The sequence below is a fragment of the Delphinus delphis genome, chromosome 14 (assembly GCF_949987515.2).
Source record: "Delphinus delphis chromosome 14, mDelDel1.2, whole genome shotgun sequence".
In the NCBI taxonomy this organism is placed as follows: domain Eukaryota; kingdom Metazoa; phylum Chordata; class Mammalia; order Artiodactyla; family Delphinidae; genus Delphinus; species Delphinus delphis.
Genome location: NC_082696.1, coordinates 60,860,394 through 60,877,768, shown reverse-complemented (window position 1 = coordinate 60,877,768; position 17,375 = coordinate 60,860,394). Strand labels below are relative to the sequence as shown.

The 17,375-nt window shown below is 34.7% G+C and overlaps 1 protein-coding gene across 2 annotated transcripts in view; it reads left to right on the top strand.

Moving 5' to 3' along the window:
• The window catches only part of FUT9 (fucosyltransferase 9), a 169,054-nt gene that overhangs the window by 85,931 nt on the left and 65,748 nt on the right, over positions 1–17,375 (top strand). The window contains exons 2-3 of one of the 2 annotated variants that reach the window (XR_009522008.1): positions 7,258–7,346; positions 10,753–10,794. The gene's annotated coding sequence lies outside the window, so the exon portion shown is untranslated. Of the gene's footprint in view, positions 1–7,257; positions 7,347–10,752; positions 10,795–17,375 lie in introns of those variants that run through there. The other variant, XM_060030604.1, reaches the window with a different exon arrangement.

The following is a 17,375-nucleotide window of genomic DNA, read 5'->3' as shown; positions in this document are numbered from 1 at the left end:
TTCAGTAAAGTTACAGGATACAGAATTAACATGCATTTCTATACACTAACAGCAAGTTTTCTGAAAAAAATAAGGAAATTGATTCCATTTACAGTAGCATCGAAATCAATACAATGCTAAGAAATAAATGTAGAAAAGCAGGTGAAAGATCTCTACTACAAGATGTTAATGAAAGAAGTCAAAGGAGACACAGTTAAATGGAAATGCATCCTGTGTTCATGGATTAGAAGAAATAATGTTAAATGACAATACCACCAAAAACTATCTATTAATGACAATACCACCAAAAGCGATCTAAACCTATAGATAGTTTTGTATTTCTTACAGAAGTAGAAAAAACACTTCTAAAACTTATGTGAAACCACAAAGAACCCCAAATAACAAAGAAATCCTGAGAAAGAAGAACAAAGTAGGAGGCATCACACGTCTGGATTTCAAGCTATACTATAAAGTTATAGTTATCAAAACAGTATGGTACTGGCATAAAAATAGACACATAGATCAATGGAACAGTATTGAGAGCCCACAAATAAACCAAAGCATATATGTATGGTCAACTAATATTTGACAGGCTATCCAAGAATACTCAGTGGAGAAAAGACAGCATCTTCAATAAATGGTGCTGGGATGATTGGACATTCACATGTAAAATAATGAAACTGGACCCCTGTATTACACCACTCAAAAAAATTAACTCGAAATGGATTAAATGAAAATGCCAACTTGAAAAGATATCTGCACCTCCATATTTATAGCGGCATTATTTACAATATTGAAGATATGGAAACAACCTAAGTGTTCACTGATGGATGAATGAATAAAGAAGTTGTGGTGTGTATAGATATAGATATAGATAAAGATATATAATGGAATATTATTAAACCATAAAAAATCAAGAAATCTTAACATTTTCAACAACATGGATGGAACTTGAAGGCATTATGCTGAGTGAAATATGCCAGACAAAGACAAATACTATATGATCTCACTTATATGTGGGATCTAAAAAAAGAAACCTCATAGAAACAGATGTCAGACTTGTGGTTACCAGAGATGGAAGGTAGGGGGAGGGAGAATTGGAGGAACTTAGTCATAAGGTACAAACTTCCAGTTATAAGGTAGATAGTACTAGGGGTGTAATGTACAACATGATGACTATAGCTCACACTGCTGTATGATATATAGGAAAGCTGTTAAGAGAGTATATCATAAAAGTTCTCATCACAAGGGGAAATTTTTTTCTTCTTTCTTTTCTTTTTATTGTGTCTATATGAAATGATGGATGTTAGCTAAACCTATTGTTATAATCATTTCACAATATATGTAAATAAAACCATCGTGATGTATGCCTTAAACTTATACACTAATGTATGTCAATTATTTCTCAAAAACTGGAAAAAAGGTTCCCCATACACATGTTAAAACAATCTGTGTCTTTTCTCACTAACCAGCATAAGATCACCATAAATATGTGGGAATAACTGCTCCAATCCCAATAACAGAACAGCACCTGTCATAGTAGGTATTCAATAAATGTTTGGTAGGGATATATGTATGCATATGGCTGATTCACTTTGTTGTACAACAGAAACTAACACAGTATTGTGAAGCAATTATACTCCAATGAAGATCTATTAAAAAATAAATAAATGGTTAAATAAATAAATATTTTAAAATGTGTGTACATTCTACATTACATTTATGATATATCTCTATTTTGGAATAAAAATTTTTAGTCCCGAGCTGTGAACTGTATTATCTCTCTCCTCCTTATCTTTGCTCATGCTGCACTGCTTAGTTATCATGCAACGTTCACTTTACACAGCCTATTTTCCATTAAGCTTCAGCCAAGTGAAATTGAATGCTGGAACATTTGTGACCCTAGCCAGACATTTTGTGCAAATTTCTTCATTTCTTTCTTCACTTTCTCCTCTTGACTATGAACACTTCAAGGGCAGGAGAGTGTTTTAGTCAGCCTTTTAGCCATAGAATCTAGCAGCTGTTACATAGAATGCATTTAGAAAAATGTATGTTGAATTTAAAAAGACTTAAAGACCCAGTCTAGTAATTCTGAAGTCAAAAAATTCTATTTAAAGTACAGCCATAGGAATTGGCTCAACAACCTCTTCTGGCAGCAAATTTCATTTATTACTATAAACTGCATAAAGTAATTGTCTTTATTTGTTCAAAATTCAATGTCCTTTAATCACATCTGGTGAATCAAATTAAGGAACTTACTCTTATTAAGGGAGTTCAATTTTGAATATAACTGAGATGTTTCTAGAGCATCACTCAGAGTCCTTTAAAATTTTTTTCTTCATAAGAAAAGTAATGCTCCATTTGGCTATTTTCCTATTCTTTCATTTATAAGAATTATATAGTGCTTTTCTTAATCATTTATACTATCTTTAATCAATTGGCTCAACAATTATTTTAAAATATTACATAAAACAAGTATGTGTCCATATTATTTCCCCTTTGGCGAATTTTACCCTAAGTGACAAAAGTACCCTACATAATATATCTAAGTAATTTTAATTTTTCTATTCATCCTTTGTTAAAGAAAAAAAAAAACTGCTCTATAATGAAAGCTCCAAAATGCATTTGAGTTTGTGAAATGGTGAAATTAATGAGTAGGATTTTATACTTTACTCAAATATATCCGAAATCCAAACACTTCTCTTCATTGTCACTGTCCCCAAATTTACAACCACCATCATATCTCAACTCAACTACTGCAATATCCTTTGGAGGCTACTGCTTCTGGACTTGCTTTTTCTACTATTCGAAGTGATCTTTTTATTTTTATTTTTTTGTTTGTTTATTTGTTTGTTTGTTTTTGCTGTACGCGGGACTCTCACTGCTGTGGCCTCTCCCGTTGCGGAGCACAGTCTCCGGATGCGCAGGCTCAGTGGCCATGGCTTACGGGCCCAGCCGCTCCGCAGCATGTGGGATCTTCCCGGACCGGGGCACGAACCCATGTCCCCTGCATCGGCAGGCGGACTCTCAACCATCGCGCCACCAGGGAAGCCCTCAAAGTGACCTTTTTACATTTTAATCAGATTGTGTTAGTCCCCTGGTCAAAACTCTCCTATCTCCATTGTATCACAAACAAAGTCTGAACTCATTACAGTGGTCTCTGAGGCCCAGTGTCACCTGGTCACTATCTACCTATCAACCCCCAGCCCCACCACCCCTCCCCTACCCCTGGGCCCTGGGTCACTACACTACAGGCACGCCGTTGTTGTTTCCCACCCCCTACTTGAATATGCTGTGCTTGTTTCTGCCCTGGCCCTTTGACCTAGTGTCCCCTCTGTTTATCTTCAGTTTAAATGTGACCTCCTCCAGGAGGCCTGCCTTCCCTGACTATCTCTGCTCAGGGAGACACCCAATCCTGTTGTTGTGGCCACTCTCTGCCGACACCTCTCACAGTCAGTTCTTTTGCAACTCTATCTCTGCCTGATGGCCCTGCTATTCGGTCTGCCCTGGATCTTGGCTTCCAGGCCCATCAGAGTCTCTGCTGTTACATACATTGCTACTTCCCACTTCTGACACCTGCTTAAAGCTGAAAACCTCACAAATCTCTGTGGCTGTCATTTTGCTCCCATTTAGACCCAACTTTTCTCAATTCATTGTCCATGCCGCACTATAGCCTAGGGAGTCTTGGGATTCTAAACTGTGCCTGTTCATGCCCTGGGACTCTCATGACTCTACTGGGTCACCATCGAGTGTTGGCATGGGATTACACAGCACAGCAGTCTCTTCCCAAATCCATAAACAAAAACCCTTAGAATTCCCTCAACTTAACTAGGAGTTTCTAAAGCTTCTTCCCTGGGAGGTTTGGACTCAAAAAGCTGGGAGGAAAAAACAAGAGCTGTGGTAGCCACTTTCTCCTTCCGCTGTGGTCTTCTTCACTCCCCCTCTTCTGGCATTTCTCATAAAAAGAGGCAAAGAAGGCTTTCTTCCTAATGCTCTTTCTACAGGATTGAAACTGCTCTATATAAAATTTTATGCAGACTTTGTCAAACAAACATCAAGATGAAAAGTAAAAATCAGTGAATCATCTTAAAGTTTCATCTTAGTGTTTCATCCTCACTAAGCCTCTGGATCTTGGCAAAACATCCAAATAACCTCTATATGTAAAAGAGCACTAAAGGAATTTAGAAATCCTTCTCAAGACTGCCTGACTTTAAGCTGTACATCAAAATAATGCTTTAAATGACAGAAACTGAGTGTCTGTCCCCACCTCTACCCCAAGTCAGGCAGATGCCTTGACTGTTCTATGAAGAAAAACACAAGTATGTAGGAATGCAAAAGAGAAAAATATATTGTCATTGTTTGACTGGGTTAGACATAAATGTAGGAAACTTAAGAGAATAATAGTGTCCTCGCATGTAACGCAGGAAGAACAGAGATAATAACTTTATTCAGATAAAACTTTACTAACAAAAAATAATAGCAATATAAGAGTAACTCCATAACTTGAGTGTTATTTATTCAGCATGCTGAGTCATTATTAAATCGTAGCCATGATTTGGGAAATACACACATGCACGCATGTACTTGTTGGCTTTCATTACTTGCTCTCAATATAGATAGGATTCTAAAGGTTTGATTTTTTTGACTTTCCAGCCAAGTTCATTTCAAATGCATCAGATGATATATTGGGTGGTAAAAACAGAGCAAGAATGGCATTTAATGCTGAGATAAAAAATCATAAAAAAACATTCACAGATGCTCAAATATCATAAGAGTCTGGAACCAGTTGACATAGATGTAAATCCCCCTTCTCTGTTTTTCTTAATTTATTCGATATATTGATCCTTTATGTCAAGATTTATAACCAAAACGTTACATATGTTATATGCGATGATTTTATTTGTGGTTCTACTCACTTTACAACTCTAAGCACAAGATACATACAGTTTCAACAGAGAAACTTAATCTACCTTAAAAAAATCTCAATTTTTGTTTCAAACTGGGGACTCAAATAGTACTGAAAGTAAATATCAAGGCAGAATTATAAACAGTATTTAGGGAGCCATGTGCAAGTTGAGTAGACACTTTGAAGTTAGGGCTGTATTTGACTCCCAGCTATAATACCTTTCAGCTCCTTAATGTGGACAAGTTGTTTGAATTATCTGAACCCTATAAGATGAGGAAAATAAAACCCACCTTACACTATTGTTGTGATGATTAAATGAGAATTACATACGCCCAGAAACGTCATTCAACTGCTATTACAAAATACAGACAAGTTTTTCATCTCCTTTCTCATACCTTTGAAAAGATAATAATTAGGTAAGATTTGATGTTAAAAATAAGCAGAAATGCCACGTCTATCCTCCACATTTTGTTTGTCTTTAACTGTGTTTGCATACAATATTGAAGTGTAAGTAAAGGGAGAAATGTACTAAATTAAGGCAAAAATTAAACTCTTTTTTTCTATTAAGCACAAGCCTAGGCTATGTGTAAATCCAGAAAGAAATCTGGCTGAATTTTGCTTTAAAATCTACTGAATTCAGGAAGAAAAAAAGAAGTTAGGTGTTTGGGGGGTATGCAGTGGGAGCAAGAGATATGGGGAGTGTGTGTGTGTGTGTGTGTGTTTGTGTGTGTGTGTGTGTGTGTGTGTGTACTGAGTACAAGATAGCTAACCACCATTTTTAGTAACCTATAAGTATGAGGCTTCTTTGGGTATGTTTTACAGCAAAAAAAAAAAAAAAAAATTGACAGGTAATAAATTCCCATAAGAGTTTTAGGAGGCACTATCTTAAAGAGAAAAATAAATCCACTTTTTATTTTACTTTAAATTATTCCATAGTTTGAAGATATTTGCTCTTGATTGGGGTGATGAATGTCAGTGGGTCGGTTTCCCACTTTGTATTAGATATAATCTTCATTCATTACTGAATAAGTAATTCAATTAGGTTTGAAAGCACTTGCTCCATTTATACCCAATCATGTATGTGGGCAAGTGTCTTAGTCCATTTGAGCTGCTATAACGAAGTAACACAGCCTGGGTAGCTTATCAACAATGGATATTTATTTCTCACAGTTCTGGAGGCTGGCAGATTGGGTATTTGGTGAGAGCTTCCTGGTTCATAGATGCTGTCTTTTCACTGTGTTCTCACATGGTGGAAGGGCAAGGGAGCTCTCTGGATTCTCCTTTATAAAGGCACTAATCCCATTCATAAGAGCTTTACCCTCATGACCTAATCACCTCCCAATACCACTACCTTGAGCATTACGATTTCAACATATGAATTTAGAGGGGGAGGGGAGGGATGCAAACATTCAGACCATAGGAGCTGGCATACATCAACATGGTCTTTACTCTGTTAAGCATCCAGATGATAATAAACGTCCAGATGATTTAGTAACGTTTTATTTTGGTTTTTGTTTTTTGTGCTATAGACACAACTTATTCTTTAAGTGGAAAACATGAAAAATAGAGACCATAAAATATATTTAGTTAACAAGATATACTCATTTCCTTAGAGTTTTAAAGACACCGTTTATTCTTTTTAGTAATATCTCTTTTATTATACAGGCATAGCTCATTTTATTGTGCTTCATTTTATTGTGCTTTGCAAATACTGAGGGTTTTTTTTTACAAATTGAAGGTTTGTAGCAACCCTGCATCAAGCAGGTCTGTCAGCGCTGTTTTTTTCCAACAGTATTTGCTCCCTTCATTTATCTGTGTCACATTTTGGTAATTCTCCCAATATTTCAAACTTTTTCATTATTATTATACTTGTTAGGATGGTCTGTCATCAGCAATCTTTGATGTTACTATAGCAAAAAGATTGATTCGTTGAAGGCTCAGATAATGGTTAGCATTTTTTAGCAATAAAGTATTTTTAAATTAAGGTATGTACATTGTTTTTTAGACATAATGCTATTACATAATAGGCTACAGTATAGTGTAAACATAACTTTTATATGCCCTGATACACCAAAAAAATTGTGTGATTCGCTCTGTTGCAACATCCACTTTATTGCAGTGGTCTGGAACCTAACCTGCAATTTCTCTGGGGCCTGCTTGTATTTTGAAATGACTTATGTAATTCAATAACATTTTCTCCAAAATTAAAAATATTCATAAATTAATATAAGAAAAGGACACAATAATACATAAAGATCTATGTTTGTAAGATATATTATTTCTTTTTGTTTTCTTTTGGTTATTTAGCTTCATATATATTACATCCAGCACATTTAACTAACATACTTATTTTTCTCTCTCTATCCTAACAGGTTTATAATGTAATAATTCAAGAATTTTATCATACCGTGGAGTAGCTTAACAACTGTCTATGTGCTTCCCATGATATGTTCTCTACATTGTAAGTATATACTTACTTTCTCAAGCTGGCTGGATTTTGAGAGAAATGTGTTCAATTAGAACTTATAGGTAACTTTGATTGTTTAAGAAGATTACAAGCTAAAATTCATCCAAAGTAAAGAATAGTTTTAGAAATTTATCTTATATGAAGAGATGTTCTGTGAATTTAGGTTTAACATTGTATCAAAGTTAAAACTTAATATAGTATGTCATGGTAGGTAGAATAATATACCCATGACATTTAGTTGTATTTTTATAAATATTATACTTAACATCCTTAAGATTTCTATACTATTCTTTATTTTTCTAAAAGAAACTTTAAATATTGTACCTGTGAAATTTTATGCTAAGATATTAAAATTTCTTGAAATATCTTTTAAAAAATATAATGTGTAATATTTCAAAGTCAGGGCAACTTCTTTCTATATTAGTTATCTTTTTGAAAACTAGTTTCAGTTTTGGTAAGATGATACCTATACCACTAAATCTTTCATACTCGTGGTGTTTGTATGTGTGTGTATGCATGCATACACATATATATGTGCGTATATGTACACACACAATTTCATTAATAAGCTATATAAAAAGAAGAAAAGTTGTCTTTGCTAAGTAAGGAAACCTCTTATTATTAATTTCACACTGCTGAAAAGTAAGGAGAAAGGTGAAAGCTTTTTGAGTTAAGAAGTACTAAGTACTTTGCTTTTTGAGTTAAGAAGTACTAAGAGAAGTGGGGAGGAAAGGAGGCAGCCCAACCCCTTTTTCCTCAGAAGAAAGTAAGGCATGAACTGGAGCCCTTCAGTAATCAGAAGTGTTGCCCACTTTACGGCGTGTTTAGGGCACCAGGAGATACTATCAGACCTGCAATACCCATCTTGAGCCTTACTATCCATTCTTCCAGCCCTTTCCTTGCTGGAGCCCCTGAGGATAAAAAATCCATCAAAGGTGACTTGGGGGGTTTCCCTGGTGGCGCAGTGGTTGAGAGTCCGCCTGCCGATGCAGGGGACACGGGTTCGTGCCCCGGTCCGGGAGGATCCCACATGCCGCGGAGCGGCTGGGCCCTTGAGCCATGGCCGCTGAGCCTGCGCGTCCAGAGCCTGTGCTCCGCAACGGGAGAGGCCACAACAGTGAGAGGCCCGCGTACCACAAAAAAAAAAAAAAAAAAAAAAGGTGACTTGGAATTTAGTGACCCTTGATCCTTCTTCAGGAAGGCAGGAGAACAAGGGTGCCTGATTATATTGTGGGACTTGGAGTTAGTTTTGGTCAGGTTATTAGCATGCCATTTCAGAACACTTAATGCCTTCTGACATGAAATATAATTTTAATACATAATATGTGGTTCTAAAGCAGTGCTGTCTAAAGAAAACATAATGTGAGACATATGCAATTTCATCTTTCTTGGGGCCACATTTAAAAAAGTGAAAAGAAGCTAGTAACATGGGTTTTAATAATATATTTTACTTATTTAAAATATATTTAATAATATATTAAATATATTAAATATTAAATATATTTTAAAATATATTTTATATATTCAAAATACAGTCATTTTAACATGTGATCATGTTAAATGTAAATCATGTAAAAACTATTAATGGGCCTTTTAACACCCTCTTTTTCATATTGTCTTTAAAATCCAGTGTGTACTTATAGTACATCTCAATTTTGATACTAACTTCTTACTGGATATACTTGATCTGTATTTAGATTTCATAAACTTTACAGTTGAAAAAAAAAGACTCACAAAGCCAAGTTGTCCCATATATACTTGAAAGTTTTTCAGTAACTAAATTGAGTATCAGTTTTTAAACTTAACTAATCAAAATTAAAAGCCATAGCCTCAGTCACACAGGCCACATTTTAAGTACTCGACAGTCCTATGTGACTAGTAGCTACCAAATTGCACCACTCTTTTCCAAAGAACTATTGATATAATGCTATAATTCTGCTACCTAATGGATTTTGTAGGCCAATCTCAGGACACCAAAGGAGCATATAACTTTACAATTTTAATGAGAAAAAATGTCAAATCCTATACCTCTGACTTAAAATAAATTCTATAGAACCAGCTATTTATGAGAAATGATGGATAAGAAAATATACAAGGTCTAAACCGTCAATCTGTGATATATTGGAATTTGTTTTTTTCTTACTTGCTTCAATGTACGTGCTCTTTTGTCACTAAAGGAATTAGCTGAGCACAACCCTTTCTATTACAATGAGTGAATCAAAAGCAAAAAAAAATTTTTTTAAATGGCTTTGTGAAAGGCACTGTTAAAAGAATGAAAATATAAGCTTCAGACTTGTAAATTACATATTGATAAAAATATATAAAGAACTCTTAAAAATTAATTTAAAAAATTGGTGAAATACCTGAACTTTATCAAAGAAGATATATGAAAGACTAATAAGCATATGGGAAGATGTTTAACATCATTAGTCATTAGCAAGCTACAAATTAAAACCACGATGAGATACACTAGACAACTTTTAAAAGGGATACATTTTTTTAAAAATCTGACAATACGAAATGCTTTTGATCACAGAAATTTTAATTTATTGTTGAAGGAAATTCAAAATGGTACTGCACTTTGGAAACCTCTTTGTCAGTTTCTTTTAAAATTAAACATGCACTTACAATATGGTTCAGCATTCTCACTCTTAGGTATTTACCCAAGTGAATTTAAAACTTAGTTTTACAGAGGAACCTATATGTAAATATTCACAGCAATTTTATTTATAAAATTGTCAAAATGCCAAAATAACTAAAATATATTTCAACTGGTGATTGAATGAACAAACTTAGTATACCTATACAATAGAATACTACTAACCTATAAAAAGGAAAGAATTATTGATTCAGGCACTATCATGGATGAATCTTAAATGCATTTTGTAAGTGAAAGGGGGGAGACCCAAATGACTAAATATTGTATGATTGCATCTGTATGAAATTCTAGAAAAGGCAAAACATAGAGATAGGAAGCAGATCAGTGGTGGCCAGCGTTTAGAGATACAGGAGGATTGACTACAAAGTGATAGTGTGAGGACATTTTGGGGGTGATGGAACTGTACTGCACGGTACTGTGGTGATTGACAAGTGACTGTGTGCTCATCAAAACCCATAGAACCACACAACACAAAGAGTGAGCTATATAGTATGCTAATTAAAAATAGGGAAACAAATGGGATGCTGGAATATTCCAAGATAGAGTAGGGACTGTGTCAAATGAAACTAGCCAAATTACAAACATAAGCCATAACTGAAGGCCATGGGAGAAACAAATCTACCCTAAGTAACTCTGAGAAACAATATTTTGGCAGGATAAAGACTGAAAAGCATAATGCTATAGAGAAAAATAACCAAACATAGACATACTCTATTTGATCTTTTTTTTTTTTTCTCACAGGAGTACAGATGAATTCTGAAAATCACTTTGCATGTATACTGGGGTGAAACATACAAGTAAATAAATTGTTGAAAATGAAAGCTGGGTTTCTCATTGTCACGTAAACAAAGGGAGATAACAAAAACTAACTTTGCAGTGATAGAGGTAGTGATATCAATATGAAGTCATTTTAATTTACATACAAATAGATACAAAAACAAATATAGATATGTGTGCATACATGGGTATATATACATAGCATTTACTAGCTCTACCTACTGAAGGTCCTAGAAGCAGTAATGCCACAGGAGCAATGAACACACCTCATGCCCAGAGTTTAGTTTAAATACCATTCTGCAATAAAAATGGAACCAGTGCCCTCAGGAAAAATGGCTGATTCTAGAGCTAGGGCTGGAAAAATGCAAGATGAACCTGAAGCACTTTGTAGTGGCAGAAGGTGAAATAGTGGCAAAAAATTATTGAGGCATGTCAAAATGATACAGGAGCCAACCAGAAAGAGTTCCCAATGACCAAAGCTGAAACATTTTAAGCAAGAAAATAAAAATCATATTAGATGTTAACCTAAAGGATAAAATGTATTAATGATCCACACTGATGTAAATAAATGGTTGAATAGATAAATGACAGAGAAGACAAAAATCTTTCTTACACAAAAAGTCCTATTCACTCACGTCCCATATTGAAGCTTAATTCCTCTCCCCTTGAGTGTGGGCTAAACTTCACTACTCAGAGAGTATGGAAATGGGGAAAAAAGGTAACTTTTCTGTGGCAAAACATGGCCGCCTTCATTGAGTGATCAATGTTATCATCTCCAAGATAAGTCATGTTGATACCAAGTACCTTGGTCTGATATGATGAGGATATTCTACTTCTGTGATATTTTTCCCCCAAACCCATAGCCGTATTCTAGTCTTGAGAAAAATATGAAATAAAGCCAAGTTGAGGGACATGCTACAAAATGCCTCACAGTACTCTTCAAAAGTTTCAAGATCATGAAAGGAAAGACTGAGAAACACAGCTGAGGAGATGAAAGAGATATTATGACTTAATGCAGTATGGTATCCTAGATACCATGCTGATCTTGAAACACAAAAAGGGCATTAGTTGGGAAAACTGGTGAAATCCAAAAAAGCCTGTAGTTTAGGTAATATTGTACTAGCTTTTCTTGTTTTGACAAAGGCACCACGGTTATGTTAACAGTGGGACAAGCTGGGTGAAGGAAACTATCTGTACATCCTTGAAACTTCTCTGAAAATAGCAACTTATCATAAAATAAAGAAATCTTTAAGATGAATTACAAATTTTTAATACTTGCTCAGCAATAAATCTACTTTAGGAAGAGTCCTCTCATATGTAATCTCATCGTTTCTACCCTAGTATATTTTGCCATTTTTACCTATTTAAGTCATTAAGAACCTCTGTTCTTTTTTTCCCATAAAATGTTCAATCATGACTTAAAATTGGAGAATTATAAGAGCTCTTCACATACATTTGCATAATTAACAATTCATACCATTTGAACCATTCAAAGTTATGATTCAATTTTAATTCTTTTGTGGCCATTTGGTTCCATATTCTTGGCAATACTGTCTTGCTCGTTATATAGGCATTAGTTTTTATTACATAAATGGCTGTGTGTTCAGATACCAGATAAACCAATAAGTGGCCAAAATAACTCTAATGCCATTTTAAAAGTAGGATAATTAAGGACTCGTGTACTTTATCCAACACAATAATAATATTGTATTATAAGGCCCAAATTCTCTTACACTTTTTTAAGAGTTTAAAGGTTTCTTTATACACATCAACCTTCAGTAAGCATGTAAAGTAGGAAATTCAAATCACATTCCTTGCTTATAAATAAAGAAAGAAGTCTCTGAGAGGTTAAGTGATTTGCCTAGAGACAGGTAGCTTGTAAGGATTGAGCATCTACACAGAACACACCTTGCTTAAATTAATCCTTTGGCTTTTGTAGCACTTCATAAAGTCCACTCCATATGGAAATATTCTTGTTGGCTAGAGTATGTCATTGTTTTTAGTTTTTGTTTTTTTAACTTCCAGAGATGACCAAGCTCTTTTCCTTAATTTAAATGAAATTATAACAAATTTTATTTCATTTAAAAAATATATTAGTCATGTGTAAAGCCAAAAATCTCACCTGGAATATCTTTCTGTTGAACTTCAAAATCTGACCTAGGCTACTAGACTGGAAATCACTGTTGCTATATTACTTATGTTGTGTTAGATACAGTATGCTTTCACTTTAAGGAAATCTAATATATGAGAATCAAAAAAATCACAAAATACATAAACTGAGAAGTGATTTTTTTTTAAATTATAAAATGTCTCACAAAAACATGTATCATGGCTTTTCTTCGATAACAATCTTCCCTGGGACAATTTCGTTACAGTTATACATAGTATTTAAGAAAAAATAGATTCATTTTATAAAGCAAAGCATATACCCTTGGACATTGTGATTCTTTTCTTTGGTACTTGCATCACTATGCCTGTCTGCTGCAATTTCTCTAAGTAAGAGTGATCTCATAATCTATAGGCAGTTTTAAAATGGAAAAAATTTATAGCATACTCTCACTTATCAATAAATCAGGCTTTCTCCCTATTGCTTTCCAATCACAATGCAGACTTCTAGCAGAACTTATTTTATTAGGTAATTTGAAAATACTTTATTAGGCTAGTTGAAAAGCTTCTTGAATATGAGAGGATGATAAATAATAAAAGAAGATACACCAATAGAAAACATGTTTTATACCTTCGAATAATAGTATAGTAGGTACAGAAGACAAATGCAAAATCAATCTAGTTCATCCTATGCCTAAATCTCATTTGATATCTGTTACAATGCATAAAGATGCATTGAAAGGAAGATCCCCAAATCTCTCTCTCTGCCATATTTGAATGCTTAGAGCATTTGATATCTGTTACAATCTCATTTGGTATCTGTTACGATGCATAAAGATGCACTGAAAAGAAGATCCCCAAATCTCTCTCTCTACCATATTTGAATACTTAGAGCTCTCGCTATTTTCTTTCTTATAATTTAAATTCCTTCTACCATAGTGAAAGCCTTATTTCATTTTTGTTTAGTTGTTGTTGCTGTCCAAGAGGCTATTCAGAAGAGTTTCTTTTTATAAGACCTGTCTCATTTATACTAAGCCTTCCTACTATACTGCCTGGTATGTAATAGGTACTTAAAAACACTTGCAGTATTGAATTTCTAAAAAAAAAAATGCCATCGAGCACATTTGTACTCAAAACACAGTCGGGTGTTAATTTAAAATTTGCGACTTTAAATTAATGTCACTTAACCCCCCCCAAAACGAATACAGTGACTTCTCCATTCTTATGTTTGGAATGTCATAATCTATCTCAAAGTAAATCTCTATGTTGCTAAAGGGTGAAATCTGGCATATGCCCCTTTGGTTTTATGGATGCACAATATCACGTATTCATTATGTTCAGAGTCGAGGTTGAAGATGGAAAACTTACGTGATATCTTACATGATAAAGTGAGGGGAACTTATCAGTAAATCTTCAAGGAGTAGAAAATAAGTGATGTGCTGGATAGCCAGAAGAATTTTAGGAAAGTAGTGATCTGTATTCAACATTAACTTGTTTACTTTGCTGTGATAAAACACCTCCCCATCTAAAACTTCAGAAATACCTGCCAACTATGTCTTGTTTGAAAGTTTCAGGGGAAATTAGGCGACCTAATCCCACATCCAGGTCAAAGCAATCAGAGGGAAAGAAACATTTATGATAGATAAGACATGAGTGGAATTGGAAAATCTCCAGTGTAGAAATTCAGAGCACTAAATAATCAGGAGTTTATAAAACCCCTAGAAATCTCAGAAATCTTTTGGGACATTGAAATTATTATGGAGCATGGAATAATTGCTTAGAAAAATCAAATACAGAGACTGCTATTTACACCTGTGTTACTTTCTTTTTTCTTACATCTTTATTGGAGTATAATTGCTTTACAATGGTGTGTTAGTTTCTGCTTTATAACAAAGTGAATCAGTTATACATATACATATGTTCCCATATCTCTTCTCTCTTGCGTCTCCCTCCCTCCCACCCTCCCTATCCCACCCCTCTAAGTGGTCACAAACCACCGAGCTGATCTCCCTGTGCTATGCGGCTGCTTCCCACTAGCTATCTATTTTACGTTTGGTAGTGTATATATGTCCATGCCACTCTCTCACTTTGTCACAGCTTACCCTTCCCCCTCCCCATATCCTCAAGTCCATTCTCTAGTAGGTCTGTGTCTTTATTCCCGTCTTACCCCTAGGTTCTTCATGACATTTTTTTCCCTTAGATTCCATATATATGTGTTAGCATACAGTATTTGTCTTTCTCTTTCTGACTTACTTCACTCCGTATGACAGACTCTAGGTCTATCCACCTCACTACAAATAACTCAATTTCATTTCTTTTTATGGCTGAGTAATATTCCATTGTATATATGTGCCACATCTTCTTTATCCATTCATCGGATGATGGACACTTAGGTTGTTTCCATCTCCTGGCTATTGTAAATAGAGCTGCAATGAACATTTTTGTACATGACTCCTTTTTTTTTTTTTTTAGCATTTTAATGAATTTATTTTTCATTTTCATAATTTTTTTAACATCTTTATTGGGGTATAATTGCTTTACAATGGTGTATTAGTTTCTGCTTTATAACAAAGTGAATCAGTTATACATATACATATGTTTCCATATCTCTTCCCTCTTGCGTCTCCCTCCCTCCCACCCTCCCTATCCCACCCCTCTAGGTGGTCACAAAGCACCGAGCTGATCTCCCTGTGCTATGCGGCTGCTTCCCACTAGCTATCTACTTTACGTTTGGTAGTGTATATATGTCCATGCCTCTCTCTCGCTTTGTCACAGCTCACCCTTCCCCCTCCCCATATCCTCAAGTCCATTCTCTAGTAGGTCTGTGTCTTTATTCCTGTCTTACCCCTAGGTTCTTCATGACATTTTTTTTTTCTTAAATTCCATATATATGTGTTAGCATATGGTATTTGTCTTTCTCTTTCTGACTTACTTCACTCTGTAGGACAGACTCTAGGTCTATCCACCGCATTACAAATAGCTCAATTTCATTTTTTTATGACTGAGTAATATTCCATTGTATATATGTGCCACATCTTCTTTATCCATTCATCCGAAGATGGGCACTTAGGTTGTTTCCATCTCCGGGCTATTGTAAATAGAGCTGCAATGAACATTTTGGTACATGACTCTTTTTGAATTATGGTTTTCTCAGGGTATAGCCCAGTAGTGGGATTGCTGGGTCATATGGTAGTTCTATTTGTAGTTTTTTAAGGAACCTCCATACTGTTCTCCATAGTGGCTGTACCAATTCACATTCCCCCCAGCAGTGCAAGAGTGTTCCCTTTTCTCCACACCCTCTCCAGCATTTATTGTTTCTAGATTTTTGGATGATGGCCATTCTGACTGGTGTGAGATGATATCTCATTGTAGTTTTGATTTGCATTTCTCTAATGATTAATGATGTTGAGCATTCTTTCATGTGTTTGTTGGCACTCTGTATATCTTCTTTGGAGAAATGTCTATTTAGGTCTTCTGCCCATTTTTGGATTGGGTTGTTTGTTTTTTTGTTATTGAGCTGCATGAGCTGCTTGTAAATTTTGGAGATTAATCCTTTGTCAGTTGCTTCATTTGCAAATATTTTCTCCCATTCTGAGGGTTGTCTTTTGGTCTTGTTTATGGTTTCCTTTGCTGTGCAAAAGCTTTGAAGTTTCATTAGGTCCCATTTGTTTATTTTTGTTTTTATTTCCATTTCTCTAGGAGGTGGGTCAAAAAGGATCTTGCTGTGATTTATGTCATAGAGTGTTCTGCCTATGTTTTCCTCTAAGAGTTTGATAGTTTCTGGCCTTACATTTAGGTCTCTAATCCATTTTGAGCTTATTTTTGTGTATACACCTGTGTTACTTTTGTTATTTTACAAACACTAAAGCAATATTTAAAAACTCATAAAAATGTATTATACTCAGAATCCAACCCACCCCAGAAATTCACATAGCTTTTCGTCTGTTTCCTTTCATTTCTAATCCATATGTATACGCAATTTTTACATAGCATAATTATAGTTGTGTGTTTTGATTTTGTACTCAATGCCAAATCATGAACACTTTAACATATTCATTATTTTATGTGTCCTTATAATGACTGTTTACTTAGCTCTTTTCTTATCATAGATATTTGGGTGTTGGTGGATATATATATATATAACACTTAGTTTTAAATACCTGTATTTATCAAACATTTTTGTCCTTATTTTGTATCTTTTTCTCTTGCAGAGGAAGTAGAATTCTGGCTTAAGGGTCATTCTCTAGATACTCAGAGTATACTAGGTATGTAGCTATGGAACAGGTTCTAAATTTTCCTAGTCTTGCTTTCATCAAATGACAAATGAAAATAAAAATAGGATTTCTATTGTAGAATTGTTAAGAGGATTAATTGCAAAAATGTATAAGATTATGCAGAGCATCTATTTGGGCAAATTCCTAGAAATTAAACTATCGAGGTAAAGAATATGACTACACATATTCTTTCCAAAACTGTTAGAC